Raw genomic sequence first — 14,071 nt, forward strand, 5'->3', positions numbered from 1 at the left:
CAGCTTTTCAATTCTCTTGCCTATGTCCAAAAGAAACATGCAGTCATTCTCAGAAATGTAGACTTTTGCAAACATTTCTAGTGAAACAGGTCTTTGTTGTTTCAATATATGTTTTTCTGAATGACGGACCCCAACGATGAAGCATGACACCAAGGGTCCTTTTGGTGTGTGAGGGGTATTTTACCAACACTGGGTGCTCCCAACCATAGTAGGGAAACCCCTCTATCATAAGAGTGGATTCATTTTGTTTATGCATATTAACTAGGGAGAACAAATCCACCTAAAACTCTCTCTCCCCTCTTTGTTATTTACGTTATTCAGGCAGCGCACAGCTGCGGGAGTTCTTTTGACACACACACAACACTCACATAGACACACACCCATTTACAAACACACAATGGAAGAAGCGAATGGTCTCTCCTTTGGAGAGGAAGAAATAGACCGAATCCTGACGGCACTCAGCCCTTTTGAGGGTCTAAGCAGCACAGAACCGGGACCCAGTGTGGCTGACTGGGACGAATTGACAAACTTAAGGAGAACACAAATCAAGGCGGCCCTTCATGACTGCTAATGACGGAGTACTTGAGAAACAAGATAGCACCACAGGGACTTCTAGTGAAAAACGAACCCTTCATCTTCCAGTCAGATATGCAATTTAAAAAAGAATGGTCACTGATATCGTGGCACTGCACACGTGACTGGTTGGTGCTAATAGTAAAGACGGCCGCCAGAATTACACAGGAACTATGTAACTATGGTGGACATACAAAAAATTGAAGTGCAACTCAAAACATATAAAAAACGGGCTGACCTTAAAAAGAGGCTGGATGAACTAAACCAGCAGATGTTTGAGTTTGAGATCACTCTTAAACAGAGCAAGTTAAATAAACTAAAAAAGGACAAAGATTGCTTCACACCAGAGGGAGCCTATCCATACACCAAGTTAGGCTATCTCTCAAAGAACAACAATAGTGATAACGAAAGTGATGGCTCAGATTGTGGTTCATCTGGATCAAATTCCAGTGGCAACCAAAGACAAAGGTCCATGAGGAGCAGCCATAGACGACAGGGACAACAATACCCAAGACAAAGAGGGTGGAGGGGATATCAGGCACAACCATTCTTTCCACAATATCCTGGACACACCCCTTTTACGCCCTACCACTACGGCCCACCACAAGCGGGACCGGATTTCCAACAGTGGGCCCCAGATTATGATACAGGTTTTTACAACCATCAGCCTTTTTTAGGGCCACGCCTAGGACCCCGAAGGGGTCGGAATCGGAAGGGCAACACAGTAATGTGGCAAGACCCAGAACAGGGGGATCCCAGAATGAACACGAGGAGCATGACGGGAGCACTCCCAAGCCACCCATCAACCAGCAATAAGGGGATTTAGTAGTGAACATCACTCCCTGGGAGCTGACAACCATCTAAAGGGCTGTATTGTACAAGGGTCTAGGTTTTGTTCCAACCAACAAACTTGACTCTTTCAAATTACATACCGAAATGCAAGAGTTTGTACGTAAAATCAAACTACGAACTTTCTTTAAAGATAAAGAAACCCCCAAGAATACAGACACTGGACTGAGACCCAAATCCACTTTTACGCCCCCGATACCTCACTTCCTATTGAGGTACTCACCTTCGAGAAGGCTGTGATGAGTTAACTGAAGACACTCAGCTTGACACATCGAGAGTGTTTCCATAACACCAGCCGAGCGGAACAAGAGGCAATTAGGGAGCTGGCTACTAAGAGAGAGATCATTATCAAACCTGCGGACAAGGGAGGGGCAATAGTTGTCCAAACCACAACAGCATAGGAGCAGGAGTACTCTAGTCTACTATCTGACAGACGCAGCTATAAAATCCTACCCGAGGACCCCACAGAGTCACTCAGAATCATGATAGGCGGCATGGTGGAGGAAGCACTGGCACACGACTGGTTGTCGAAAAAGGAAGCTGAATTCCTAATGCAAAAATCACCAAGGATCCCATACTTTTACTGTATTCCCAAAATACACAAGAAACCTGGAAAACCCCCCAGGGAGACCCATTGTCTCGGGTATGTGTTCTATACTGGAACCACTCTCTAAATTTGCCGATGCCTTCCTTCGCCCTCTAGTACAATCCACGGATACCTACCTTAAGGCATGAAAGCAGTTTTACAATTACTAAAGGAGCTTCCTTTTGACTCAGACAATCAGCTATTTCTCAGTCTCGACGTGGAAAGCCTATATACCAGCCTTCCCCACGACGAGACCCTAGCAATCATTGAGGAAGTCCTATACATCTCAAACTGGAAATACCAGACACTGAGAGGAGTAGTGCTGGAGTGCATCGCACTAGCCCTGACAAAAAATGTCTTTGAATTCAATACCACAATCTATCTCCAGAGCCATGGGACCAGCATGGGGAGCACCTTCACTTCAAGCCTGGCTGGGCTGTACGTCCATCACATGGAGACAAACAGGATTCCCCACACCCACAACTCCTACAGACAGCACATAATCACCTGGAAAAGGTATATTGATGACGTGCTGGTCATCTGGCAAGGGGATCCACTGTCGGTTACACAATTCATGGAGTGGCTGAATGTCCAAAATCAATATCTGAAGTTTACCCACTGAGTGTTTAAGGAATCACTGGTTTTTCTGGACCTGAAAATTTACCACGAAGAGGGAACCTTAAAAACAACGACCCACTTCAAACCTACGGCAAGAAACTGCCTACTCAGGTACGATAGCTTCTATCCCTGACACCTCCGGAGTAACCTACCATATGGCCAGTTTCTTCGCTTGAGAAGAAACTGTACAGACGTGGCCGCTTATAAGTCGCAAGCGTCTGACCTAAAAACAAAACTTCAAAAGAGGCAGTACCCAGACAGAATCATAAATGCAGCCATGAAAAGGGCTAGGAATAACAATAGGGAAGCGCTACTGGAAGACAAGATACAATCCAGTACGGAGCAGACAAGACCCATATGTGTAACTACATATAGTACACACTCCAACGAAGTGTCCAAAATCATAAACAGACATTGGCGGATCCTCACATGTGGGACATTACAATTCGAAAAACCACTGTTCGCACACAAAAGAGGGAAAAATCTCAAGGACATCCTTGCCCATACCCGTCCGAAACAAGTCCAGCAACTGCCACTCGCCACACATGGAATACAGGGCCACTACCCTTGTGGCAACTGCGGCAACTGCCATCTTACTAAAAAGAGCAAACAACTGACATGCAGTAATGGTACGAAGTGGGACCAACGTAGACTGACCAACTGCAACAGTAAAAATGTAGTTAACATGATCACCTGTCCCTGTGGCCTAGAATACACAGGCATGACCACAAGAGCAATGAAGGTACGATTAAACAAACAAGTAACATCCGGTACAAGAAAAGCACCACCAAGATGGCCACCCACTTCCTAGAAACGGAACACTGTGTCAATGATATTGCGTGGACAATCATAGAGCAATTGCCATCAGAGGCAGGATTATTTGAGAAAGAACAGCGTTGGGTGTTCAGGCTGGGCACCCACATAAGAGGCCTCAATGATGAAATACCATGGGGCCAACTCACTTACACTGTTCCATAAGACTGACCACATTAACTCTCCCTTCGAGCATTCTGATATTTCTGGTCCAACGGTGTCACTACCACGGTGCGCTCTGCATAAAATACTGCATGTAGGGCAAAGCTGAGTCCACAACAGACAGCGACGTGGCTATACTGGACCCTTATTGGGAACGAGCCCTAACCCTTGGATAATTAAAGTGAGCAATGCGCCTTTATCAGCATACATATGGCCTTGGTTTAATGCATGTAACCCTCATTTACATCAAACACTTTTTATTTCTATTTTTATTTCTAAGTTTAACCAACCTTTATTACAAGAGACCGTCCTAATAGATGACCTTTTTTACACGGTTTGGGCCGTTACGTGAAAACGGCGCGGCTGAATCATCAATGCATATTTTTGCAATATCACAACCAGTAAATGTGGGGGTGAGCGGACACCGCACTGCATCTTTGTAAGAATAATGATCTGCCACGCTATCCCCGATACTGAATCAGTACCGACCAACGCAGGCTTAGAAAAGAAACCTCCGTGACACGCATGCGCGTAGACACGTTACTACATTTCACATGGGCTAACCACACAGCCGTAATGCGCTTGTGCGAAGACGCGTCTCGACATTGCACATGGGTAGACAACACGGCCAGTCTGCACAGGTGCTACACAGATACGGACACCGGAAGGTCCAAGTATGGGCACATTTGACCTGCTAACTACTAATTGAACAGACAATTGGCAATCAGGATGAGTATAAAACATGAGACCCTACCGGCAGACCAAGCACTCTCAGCGGAGCCGCGTACGGGGCAGTCAGGAGGAACTTTCTCTTAGGCATCGTGAGTATACAAACAATGGAACCCAGATTGCCAAACCTACGACAATGTAAGTACTTGAGAACGCTTAAATTATATATTATCCATAGGTAGCGAACCAGCACGAGGACCCCTACATTTCCTGAGGCTCATGAGGCAATAAAATTAATTCATGAAAGTATGCCTTTTTCTCCACTATTCACTGCATTAACTACAACCCTTAATATTTATGACAACTACGAAAAACCCAATTGATGAGCAACCAACCTAACTTTTAAAGTGTGATAGTTTTTAGAGTGTGTGTTTTATGTTAAGTGTCTGTGTGTCTTGTCAATGTCCTTTTTTCACGCCAGGCACGATTTCACGCATAGTATGACATTCATGTCTAGAGATCGAAGCCCGCACCATTTGATTTTTTTCCCACAGGTCACTGAACCTTTGGATGCAGAGGAGTGGACCACCACAAAAACATTTTTTGTCCCCTTCTTCTGCAGGTCAGCTGTATAGCGACAAAGATATCTAAAATTTGTAGGTACATTGCATAACCTGCACCATATCTCACTTTTGTAAATATAACAATTTTTAAAGTAGAGAAATGTGAGTAAGGTGGGGATTTGTGTACCCCGTCCTGAAGAAGAAGTTCCATACTCCGAAACATGTTGACACACACACACAGGAGGTGATGCACATTGTCCTGCATCCTACACCTCCATCTCTTTCCCCCTTTTAACAGCGCCAGCCCGGGGGCCCATTAAAATTCTTTTTTGCGTCTACCCCACGAGCCATGCACTTTTTAAACATCCCTCGTCGATAACCTCACCACTCACGCACATAAAACATAAACCCTCACACACACCACACATAGTCATTGATAAAGTGCTCCCGCGTATTCGTAGGTCGCAGCACGCCGCATCCCGTAGAGGGGTGCGAAGACCCCAATGATGAAGCATGACACCAAGGGTCCTTTTCGTGTGTGAGGGGTATTTTACCAAAATCCCTCTATCATAAGAGTGGATTCATTTTGTTTATGCATATTAACTAGGGAGAACAAATCCACCTAAAACTCTCTCTCCCCTCTTTGTTATTTACGGACCTGCAAGAAAGACATTTCTTACTTTAAATACAAGCTTTACTAATGATTTAATTATTATTCACTTCTCATACTTCCATATGTATGATAACTTTGAAAGCATTTTAAGGGGACAAAGCAATCCCAACCCACAGGTTATCTCTCTAAAATACTCGCTTTAGGAACTTCCAGTCATAACCATCTTTTCCTGATTCTTTAAAACACCATAAATAACAAAAAGATCATTTGGTATTCTAAATTACCAGAGAAGATAGCAACACTATTCTCGAACCCAATGCTTGGAGGAGTGTTGAATGAACTAAAAACAATTTGATGGAAAGAATGGCACGTAAAGAGAAAGAAGGAAAAAAATACCCTTAATTATAATAGATTATTTGTCATCACAAATAAGTCAGAACCTGTTTACAGCCCTGAGGAAATTAGTTTCACAGGCCTGCCCAGCAACATATTGAGTATAAAGGAGAAATATAGGAGACCCTTAAGACATCTACTCACTTCCCCACAAAGTATAGAACACTCTAATGCCATTGCTCCCTCGGCGGTTCTACAAGGTCCTTGCTCTTATTTTAGGTACAGACTCTGTCCTGCAGGTCGTGTATATCCCATTCGCTCCTCTGCTGCGAAGGTTAGTCTTATTTCACTGTTGTAGCATAACCCTTCCGTATGCCTGAACATTGCTACTTTGCTACCTCTCACTGTCGCAGCATGCCCACTGCCGTGGTATGCTCGTCTATTGCTACCTTGCACACTTGATTGTAGCACTTCCCGATATGCGTTATTCTGTCGTTGCACCACATTCACTCCTAACGTTAGGGGCCCCGCCCAGCACCGTCCGCACAAGATGCCCAGTAACCATTGTGTTCAATTCTTAACCACCCCAGTATATTTTATACTTGACCAGTTTAGGCACCACTCTTGGCACCGCCCGCAAATGGTGCCACTCTACAATCGCGGGATCACCAATTACTACCTTGGTCACATGAGCGTGTTAGCCGCTTATACGCAACACAATTGTCTTATAATTAACTGATTCTCCTGACGTCGTTCTGGCAAGAGGCATTGAGGCCACACATACTTACTTAAGACAGCATGTAGTTCACTCTATGTACACACTAAGTAGAACACAACTTGGTCTTCACAGTTTTTCTTTTGCCTTCCCTGAGGGCGTTTCACCTTTTCAACCTTTACTTTCCACCATGCATAACTGCACGTTCGAAAATACGCAGGCCTCCCTAAGAGTACATGGTCAATTGCAATACACATGTGTTTCTACAAGCTGAATCTTTCCTTCCTTAAAACGTTAACTCTGCCTTTTTTCCCCCTTGCCCCACAGGCCGCTATTAAATTCAGGCATGTGATTACAACAGTCCTGATGATGATCCCATTACACGTTCAAAGTGATCGAAACGACGTCGACCACTCGCATAGTTTCACACAGACAACCAATGTGTTCTATTAGTGTGCTAACTATCTTGAAAAGCCTGTTTATGTAGTTTCATTGACCAGAAGCTTCCTTCTTCTTGTTGCTTGAAAAAACGTATGCTTATTTATTTTTGTTTGTTACTTTTTCTTGTACTGGATTCAGGATCCCACTGTATCATTTGTTGCTTTTGAAATACTCCTTTATATACTCAATTGATTAAACTTTTTCTGTCCGGATGGACACTAATGAATATAGGACTCATCGCAGGCTACATTTTATCTTAATGCTCCCAAAAGTCTTTCTTTAAGGCCACTGTTGTTACTCAAATTGCTAACCAAGGTCCTTAATTACCTACTGGGTTCCCTTGTACTTCTGTAAACCTGTATGAGCGCAATCGCTTGATTGCAAGGGATTTAGTGTCTATTCCCCTCTGTTCTTGAGTGGGTTACCCTGCATTGCTCTCCTTCCCTTTCCATTTCCTTTTATTCCCAGCTTGCCCCCACCAACTATGTCAGACCATGCACCGTTGTATTCGGACGAATACATTAAAACAATCTGTGAAGGCCCTTTACTCATTTCTGATTCAACTGACATTCCTAGCAACACCAATTCCACACTCCCTGACAATTAGAAAAATTAAAGAAGTAACAAGTTCATCTACAGCTTATGACCCTGATGCTTAGGGTATACCTTAAGGCAGACATAATTCCGGTAGGACTACAAGTACGGAACATCCCTGGTATATTCACGGATAATCCGAAATATATTCACAATTTCAGTTATATTGGTAACGTGTTCTAGACATTGGCTAGTTTTGGGGATCGACATTGCTACCGAGACTCTGGTAACTTTAGCTGAAGAAATTTCAGACATTGAAAAACAACTCCAAGAGTCTAATCCTGTGACTGAAAGTAGGAAATTACTAGATCAAATCCAAAAAACTGTAGACAACTTTCACAGAATTTAACAGACTAAAAAGACAAACAAGGTCAAGAAGGATATCAAATCCTACAATATTGAAAACACCTACTCTTACCTACAGAAGGATGTCTACAGTAATAGGACATACACCAACCCCCAAAACACTAGACCCTGGGGATGCTTCTATAGACGACAAAATCTAGTGGGGTTCTCTGACACCTCAGCGGACTCCTCTGATAATTCCGACACTATGGAAAATCCAAGCACCTTTAACAGAAACCCTGGTCCAAATAGTAATTTTGTAGGCAGAGGCCAGCACGACACTCCCAAAAGGGGTCGGGGGAAGCAAACCCAGTGCTGGTACAACCAACCAGGCGAATGGTAGATACGACAAAAATTCTACCAATGGTGAGACACATTGATGCTGAAATGACACAACCCAAGATCATTCCCATTTTTAATCTGTCTAAACACACCCTATCTGAAGCTGAGGTATCCCTTCTCAATAAAGGGCTCTCTTTTGTGCCCACCATTCCTCCAAACTTTTTAGAATTGTACAACTAACTATTGAGGTTCTTCCGTCGCATACGCCTACAAGCCTACTTCCAGCTAAATCCCTCACCTGCCACTGTAGCCAATACACCCTTCCGCCCACCATCTACCTTTTCACCAACATCAGGTATGATTCCATCAGAAGTTATCATCTTTGAGAAAATGGTAGTTAAAGATCTCACTACACTCAAAAAAACTAGACGATTTATTCCTTATAATCTGTCTCTTGATGAGAAAAGGGCTATTCAATCCCTTAAATCCAATGAGTCTCTCATCATTAAGTGTGCTGACAAAGGCGGTGGTATCGTCCTTCAAGAAAGGGATTTGTACAGTAGTGTGATCTTGAGACAACTCTCTAATACCGACCACTACATGAGATTGCCCACAAACCCCACTAAAGAACTACAGGGTCTTATTACACAGATCACCACAGAGGCTTTAGAAACAGGATTCAACAACAAAAATGAATTTCTGTTCCTCAATGTTAAATCACCGAGAACACCTGTGATCTATACGCTTCCAAAAGTTTACAAAAATCTAAAGAGTCCACCTGGTAGACCCATAGTCTCTGGCTGTGGGTCGATTTTGGAACCACTAGGCCAGTATGTTGACTTCTTTATAAAAGAAGTTGTTCCATCTACCGCATGCTATGTGAGAGATAGCATGGCAATGATTCATTTAATTGCACACCACCCATTCAAGGAAGATATCGACTTACTGTGTACAATGGATGTAGAATCCTTGTACACGAATATCCCTCAAAGTATGGCCATGCAGGTTATTCAGGAAGTGCTGGACTCCAGACCACACCTACATTCTGTACCTACACTTTTTATTCTCCAACTCTTGGAGTTATGCCTTACAAGAAATTTCTTTGCATTTGAAAATCAATTTTATCAGCAGGTGAAGGGTACATCAATGGGGGCCGATTTTCCCCCCAATCTGGCAATACTCTTCATGGATCACCTTGAAATGAAAACTATACTCTCTCCCCCTAATCCATTTTTCACAGAGATAACGCTATGGCATAGATATATCGATGATATATTCCTGATTTGGCACAACAGAGTAGACACTCAACAATTGTTTAGGCCTCACATTCACTATCACCACTGACAAGTCAGCCTTCGCATTCTTAGACCTGACCATTTACCATTCTGAGGGAACATTGTGCACCAAGCTTTACCGGAAACCCACTGAACGCAATACTCTGCTGAGTTATAGTAGTAACCACCCGAGAGCTGCTAGGGACTCACCCCCATATTCCCAATTTCTGAGAATTCAACGTAATTGTTATGCCAAGGAGGACTACTTTCGAGAAGCCACCACCCTGTCTACTAAACTGAAAGATTGAGGGTATCCAAGAGGCTTGTACGCAATGCACTTAAAAGAGCTTGGTACTGCCCGAGGGAGGTACTGCTAAGCCCCAAAACAAAAGATCAGGCAAACAGAATTGCATGTGTGACGACATTCTCCCCTATTTCCAACCCACTTCGCAAATCAATACTTAAACACTGGCCACTACTAAATGCCGTGACTCTCAACATCGAACGCCCCATATTTGCATTTCGCAAAAGCTCCAGTCTGAAAGACCAACTAGTGAGAGTGGCACTTCCCAACCCTGCACCACACTCCACCCTTAATGCCCATTGGGGTCTGGCTCCCTTAGTTAGTCATTCTAAATGTGGTACAGGCATTGTATGTGAATTCACCATGGAAGGCAAATCCTTCACCTTCAATAATGTCACTTTGAATTGTAGAACATTTCCAACTGCAACACATGTAATGTTATTTATTTGATTCAGTGCCCCTGCACCAAAGTATACATTGGCCAGACGACCCAGAAAATGAAGACCTGTAATGGCCAACACAGAAGCAGGGTCAGGTGCAAGACTCCGAATGCACCACTTTTGGAATATTTTGCACAGGCTGGTCACAATGAGGATGACATTCGATGGACAGTTCTAAATGCACTCAAACTGCCCCCACGAGTTGGCGACATGTCCCTTCTTTTGAATAAGGAGGAATTGAAAATGATAATCCGCTTTGACAGCATTAGAACTGGACTCAATCGAACTGAGGACTGGACCTCTCTTCTTTAATTATGGCCTCCTGAGTACAGCACTCGTACCCCTTCGCTGCTCGAATGGGTTCTTGTCATTGACCTGATGAAAGTTATCCAATTGTATGTCAAATGATTGCTTGTTTAATTTTCGCCATTACTGTGCATTACTATGACTGTAATGTATATTCCTTGTACCCTCCCTTGAATTGCTTGCTATGTAATCTGTTGAATTCCACTCCTTGTAGTTACCTCCACCAAGTCATTGCGCCAATCCTAATTATTGTTCTGACTGTCTACCATATTGCCCTCTTTTCATTATGTATAACTGCAATGCACCACATCTATGTAGTCTGTGGCACCTTTAAACCCTTGATCTTTTACTTTAATTTTCACCTTTCATTTCACATGAACCGTTTCCCTGCACCCACCGCCCATCACAATTCTGCAGTAGGTTCTTTTCACCACTGTCCAATTCACCCCACTCAACTAACATGGCCGCCGTATTCGTTCATTATCTGCATCACTATATAAGAGCACTTGGCCCCGCCCCTAGATACATGAGCTTGTTCGCGCCAGTGTGAAAGCGGAACACGTCCATTGCCGACGGTTGCAAGGTAAGCGGCAATTATTTCTTGCCTTTCCTAGCTTGAGGATGGTAGTTACCGGGCCACTGATGCCGTGTTAACCCTACTTACAGGCATCGCCCTTTCAAGACTCCCATCCCATTGGATCATCGATCCCGTGGTCCCTACATCTTGATACCCCCGGATCAACACACCTACGTCCTGAGGCTACCTCAGAGCCCAGGTAAACTGCTGGCCTTCGCGGATCACATGCACTTATTTTATTCTGGTTTAATATTGAAAAGCGAAATTCGAATATACGCAGGCCTTCCTCATAGTGCATGGTCAATTGCAACACACATGTGTTTCTACAAGCTGAATCTTTCCTTCCTTAAAATGTTACCTCTGCCTTTTTCCCCTCCTTCCCCCACAGGCAGATATTAAATTCAGGCATGTGATTACAACAGTCCTGATGATGATCCCATTACACTTTCAAAGGGATCGAAACGCCGTCAACCACTCGCATAGTTTCACACAGACAACCAATGTGTTCTATTAGTGTGGTAACTATCTTGGAAAGCTTGTTCATGTAGTATCATTGAAAAAAGCTTCCTTCTTCTTGTTGCCTGAAAAACCTTATGTTTATTTGTTTTTGTTTGTTACTTTCTCGTGTACCGGATGCAAGTTTGTATCCCATTGTATCATTTGTTGCTTTTGAAATACTCCTTTATATACTCAATTGATTAAACATTTTCTGTCTGGCTGGACACTAATGAATATAGGACTCATCGCAGGCTATATTTTATCTGAATGCTCCAAAAAGTCTTTTTTTAAGGACCACTGTTGTTACTCAAATTGCTACCCAAGGTCCCTTGTACTTCTGTAAACCCATCAGGCAAATTAAAGCAGCATAGAGGAAATCTGTCAAGAGAATCGAAATTGATGAAGTGGATAAGAACTGGGCCATATTACATATGATAATTGAAAAAAAGATGTGTAAAAATTCTGCCATTTAGTGGGGACATGAACATCCTCACATAGGCTGGTCATGGACTACGACATTCCATCTGATATATGGATAATGTACCTCGAGACACCATTACGAGAGAGTCAATTCTCCAACTTGCACACTAAATCCATATGTTCATAAGGAGATGGAAATAACTGAGAAGCAGCTTGTATCATTAATAACTAAAAGGGAGACCTTTGGAGTCCTAGGCCATAGTGGGATTCCAATTGCAATAATGAATTAGGATCCTTAAATGTGGAGCAGAATATTAAATCCAGTGTTCAAACATGTTTTGCTGTCTGGCCAGATACCAGCTTCGTGGCAAAGTTGTATAATTCATCCTCTCCACATAAAAAGAGAGTTAGAACTATCTAGCTCACTTTCGTTTGTGAGCCATTTAAGATGCAGAAGGGAAGCTATTTGCCAAATACCTATTATCACACTTAACTGATAGCCCCAAATAATTTTCTGCCAAATTGGTTTCAGAGTAGGATGCCCCTTTTGAGACAACATAGTAGCATTAACACTTCTCGTAGATTAGGTATTACACTTTGGAAGATCAATGTATTGTCTGCTTCATGGACTACTCGTTTGTATTCGATAAAGTAAGTCACAATCATTTTAGGTCAAAGCTCTTAACTTCGAGTATGGATGTTTACCTGATGCACTTGATTGTTGTACTACATTCTAAATTTTGGAGGCCAAACAAGTTGACAGATAAGTTGGCTGTTCTCCTAAAATTACTTTTTAAAATGGGTGTTAGCAAGGCTGAGTATAGCTCCAGCCCTCTCCTCATTTTATATTTCAGATTTAGGTAACCATATTAAAAAAACTACGGGGCAAATTTACAAGCACCTTGCGACACATTTGCGCTGCTGTTGTGTCACTTTTGTGAAGTGGCGGAGTAAACCATGCGCCACATTGCGACTTATTTACAATGTGACGTATCTAGGCAGATGAATCATGTTGTAAAGCACTGCGCCACATGAAACCTGCGTCAGGTTTCTTGTGGGTGTTCCTTCGCAGGATGGGAGTTCCGTCACAGGAAAGCCTTGTAAAAGTGACTCAGTGAAATCCACAAGATTTAATTGAGTCCGTTTTACGACGCTGCTGCGTCAAATGCGTAAGGAGTGATGCACCATGTTAAGTATGGGCCGCCCAGTGCATTGTTGGAGTTGCGTCACAATTCCGTCACGACTCCAGCAATGCGCTGCCCTTATGCCGCAAGATGCAACACACATCTGCCTATCCTTGCGCCATGGTGCGCTGCATTGTAAATGCGATGCATCCGTGGTGGCGGAAGGGAGGAATTGCGTGTCACATTTATTCTGGTGCATCCCTGCTGATTTGCAGAGATGCGCCAGACATTGTATATATATGTCCCTACATTTCTGCCACCAAAACTCGGATATTGTCCCATTACTTATTTAGCATACGCAGATGACCTTGTAATTCATTCAAGTCAATAAATACAACCAGATTAATGGTCTATTGGACAACATCAGTAAAACAAAAATTATATTTTTTGGGAAATGATCACAGAAATGTACATGAAAGTTAGGGCACAATATAGTAGACACAGCAAATTCATATCTTTATCTTGGATTTCATTTGGATAAACATTTAACTTCATTGCAACACATAGACAACCTAAATCAAAGCCTTAAAAGGTTTTCACTAGCATAAGGAGGGCACTCAATCAGGTCCACCACAACTGCTTTAAGGGCAAAATTGATTCCACTCCGGCCTAATGCCTCAATAATACAAAATGAAAGGAAGGTAAAGAAAATGAGGAACAATATTAATTCAAAATGATAGTCTTTTATTTAATTTTGGAAGCTCGACCCTGCATGCACTACTAAGTATTCCATCAATCCAGGCGGTCCATCTGACTTGAAAAATTAATAATTTCTGTGATTGAGCATCTGTGAAATCAGATTCTTTGAGTGGCTTGGTTTATCATAAACTGATACAGAACTCCAGGATTAACTTGCCTCTTTCATATGACCAGATTATCACTGCCTTCCAGGATCACAAAGAAAGATCTTTT

Source organism: Lissotriton helveticus, chromosome 11 (assembly GCF_964261635.1).
Source record: "Lissotriton helveticus chromosome 11, aLisHel1.1, whole genome shotgun sequence".
NCBI classification, from domain to species: domain Eukaryota; kingdom Metazoa; phylum Chordata; class Amphibia; order Caudata; family Salamandridae; genus Lissotriton; species Lissotriton helveticus.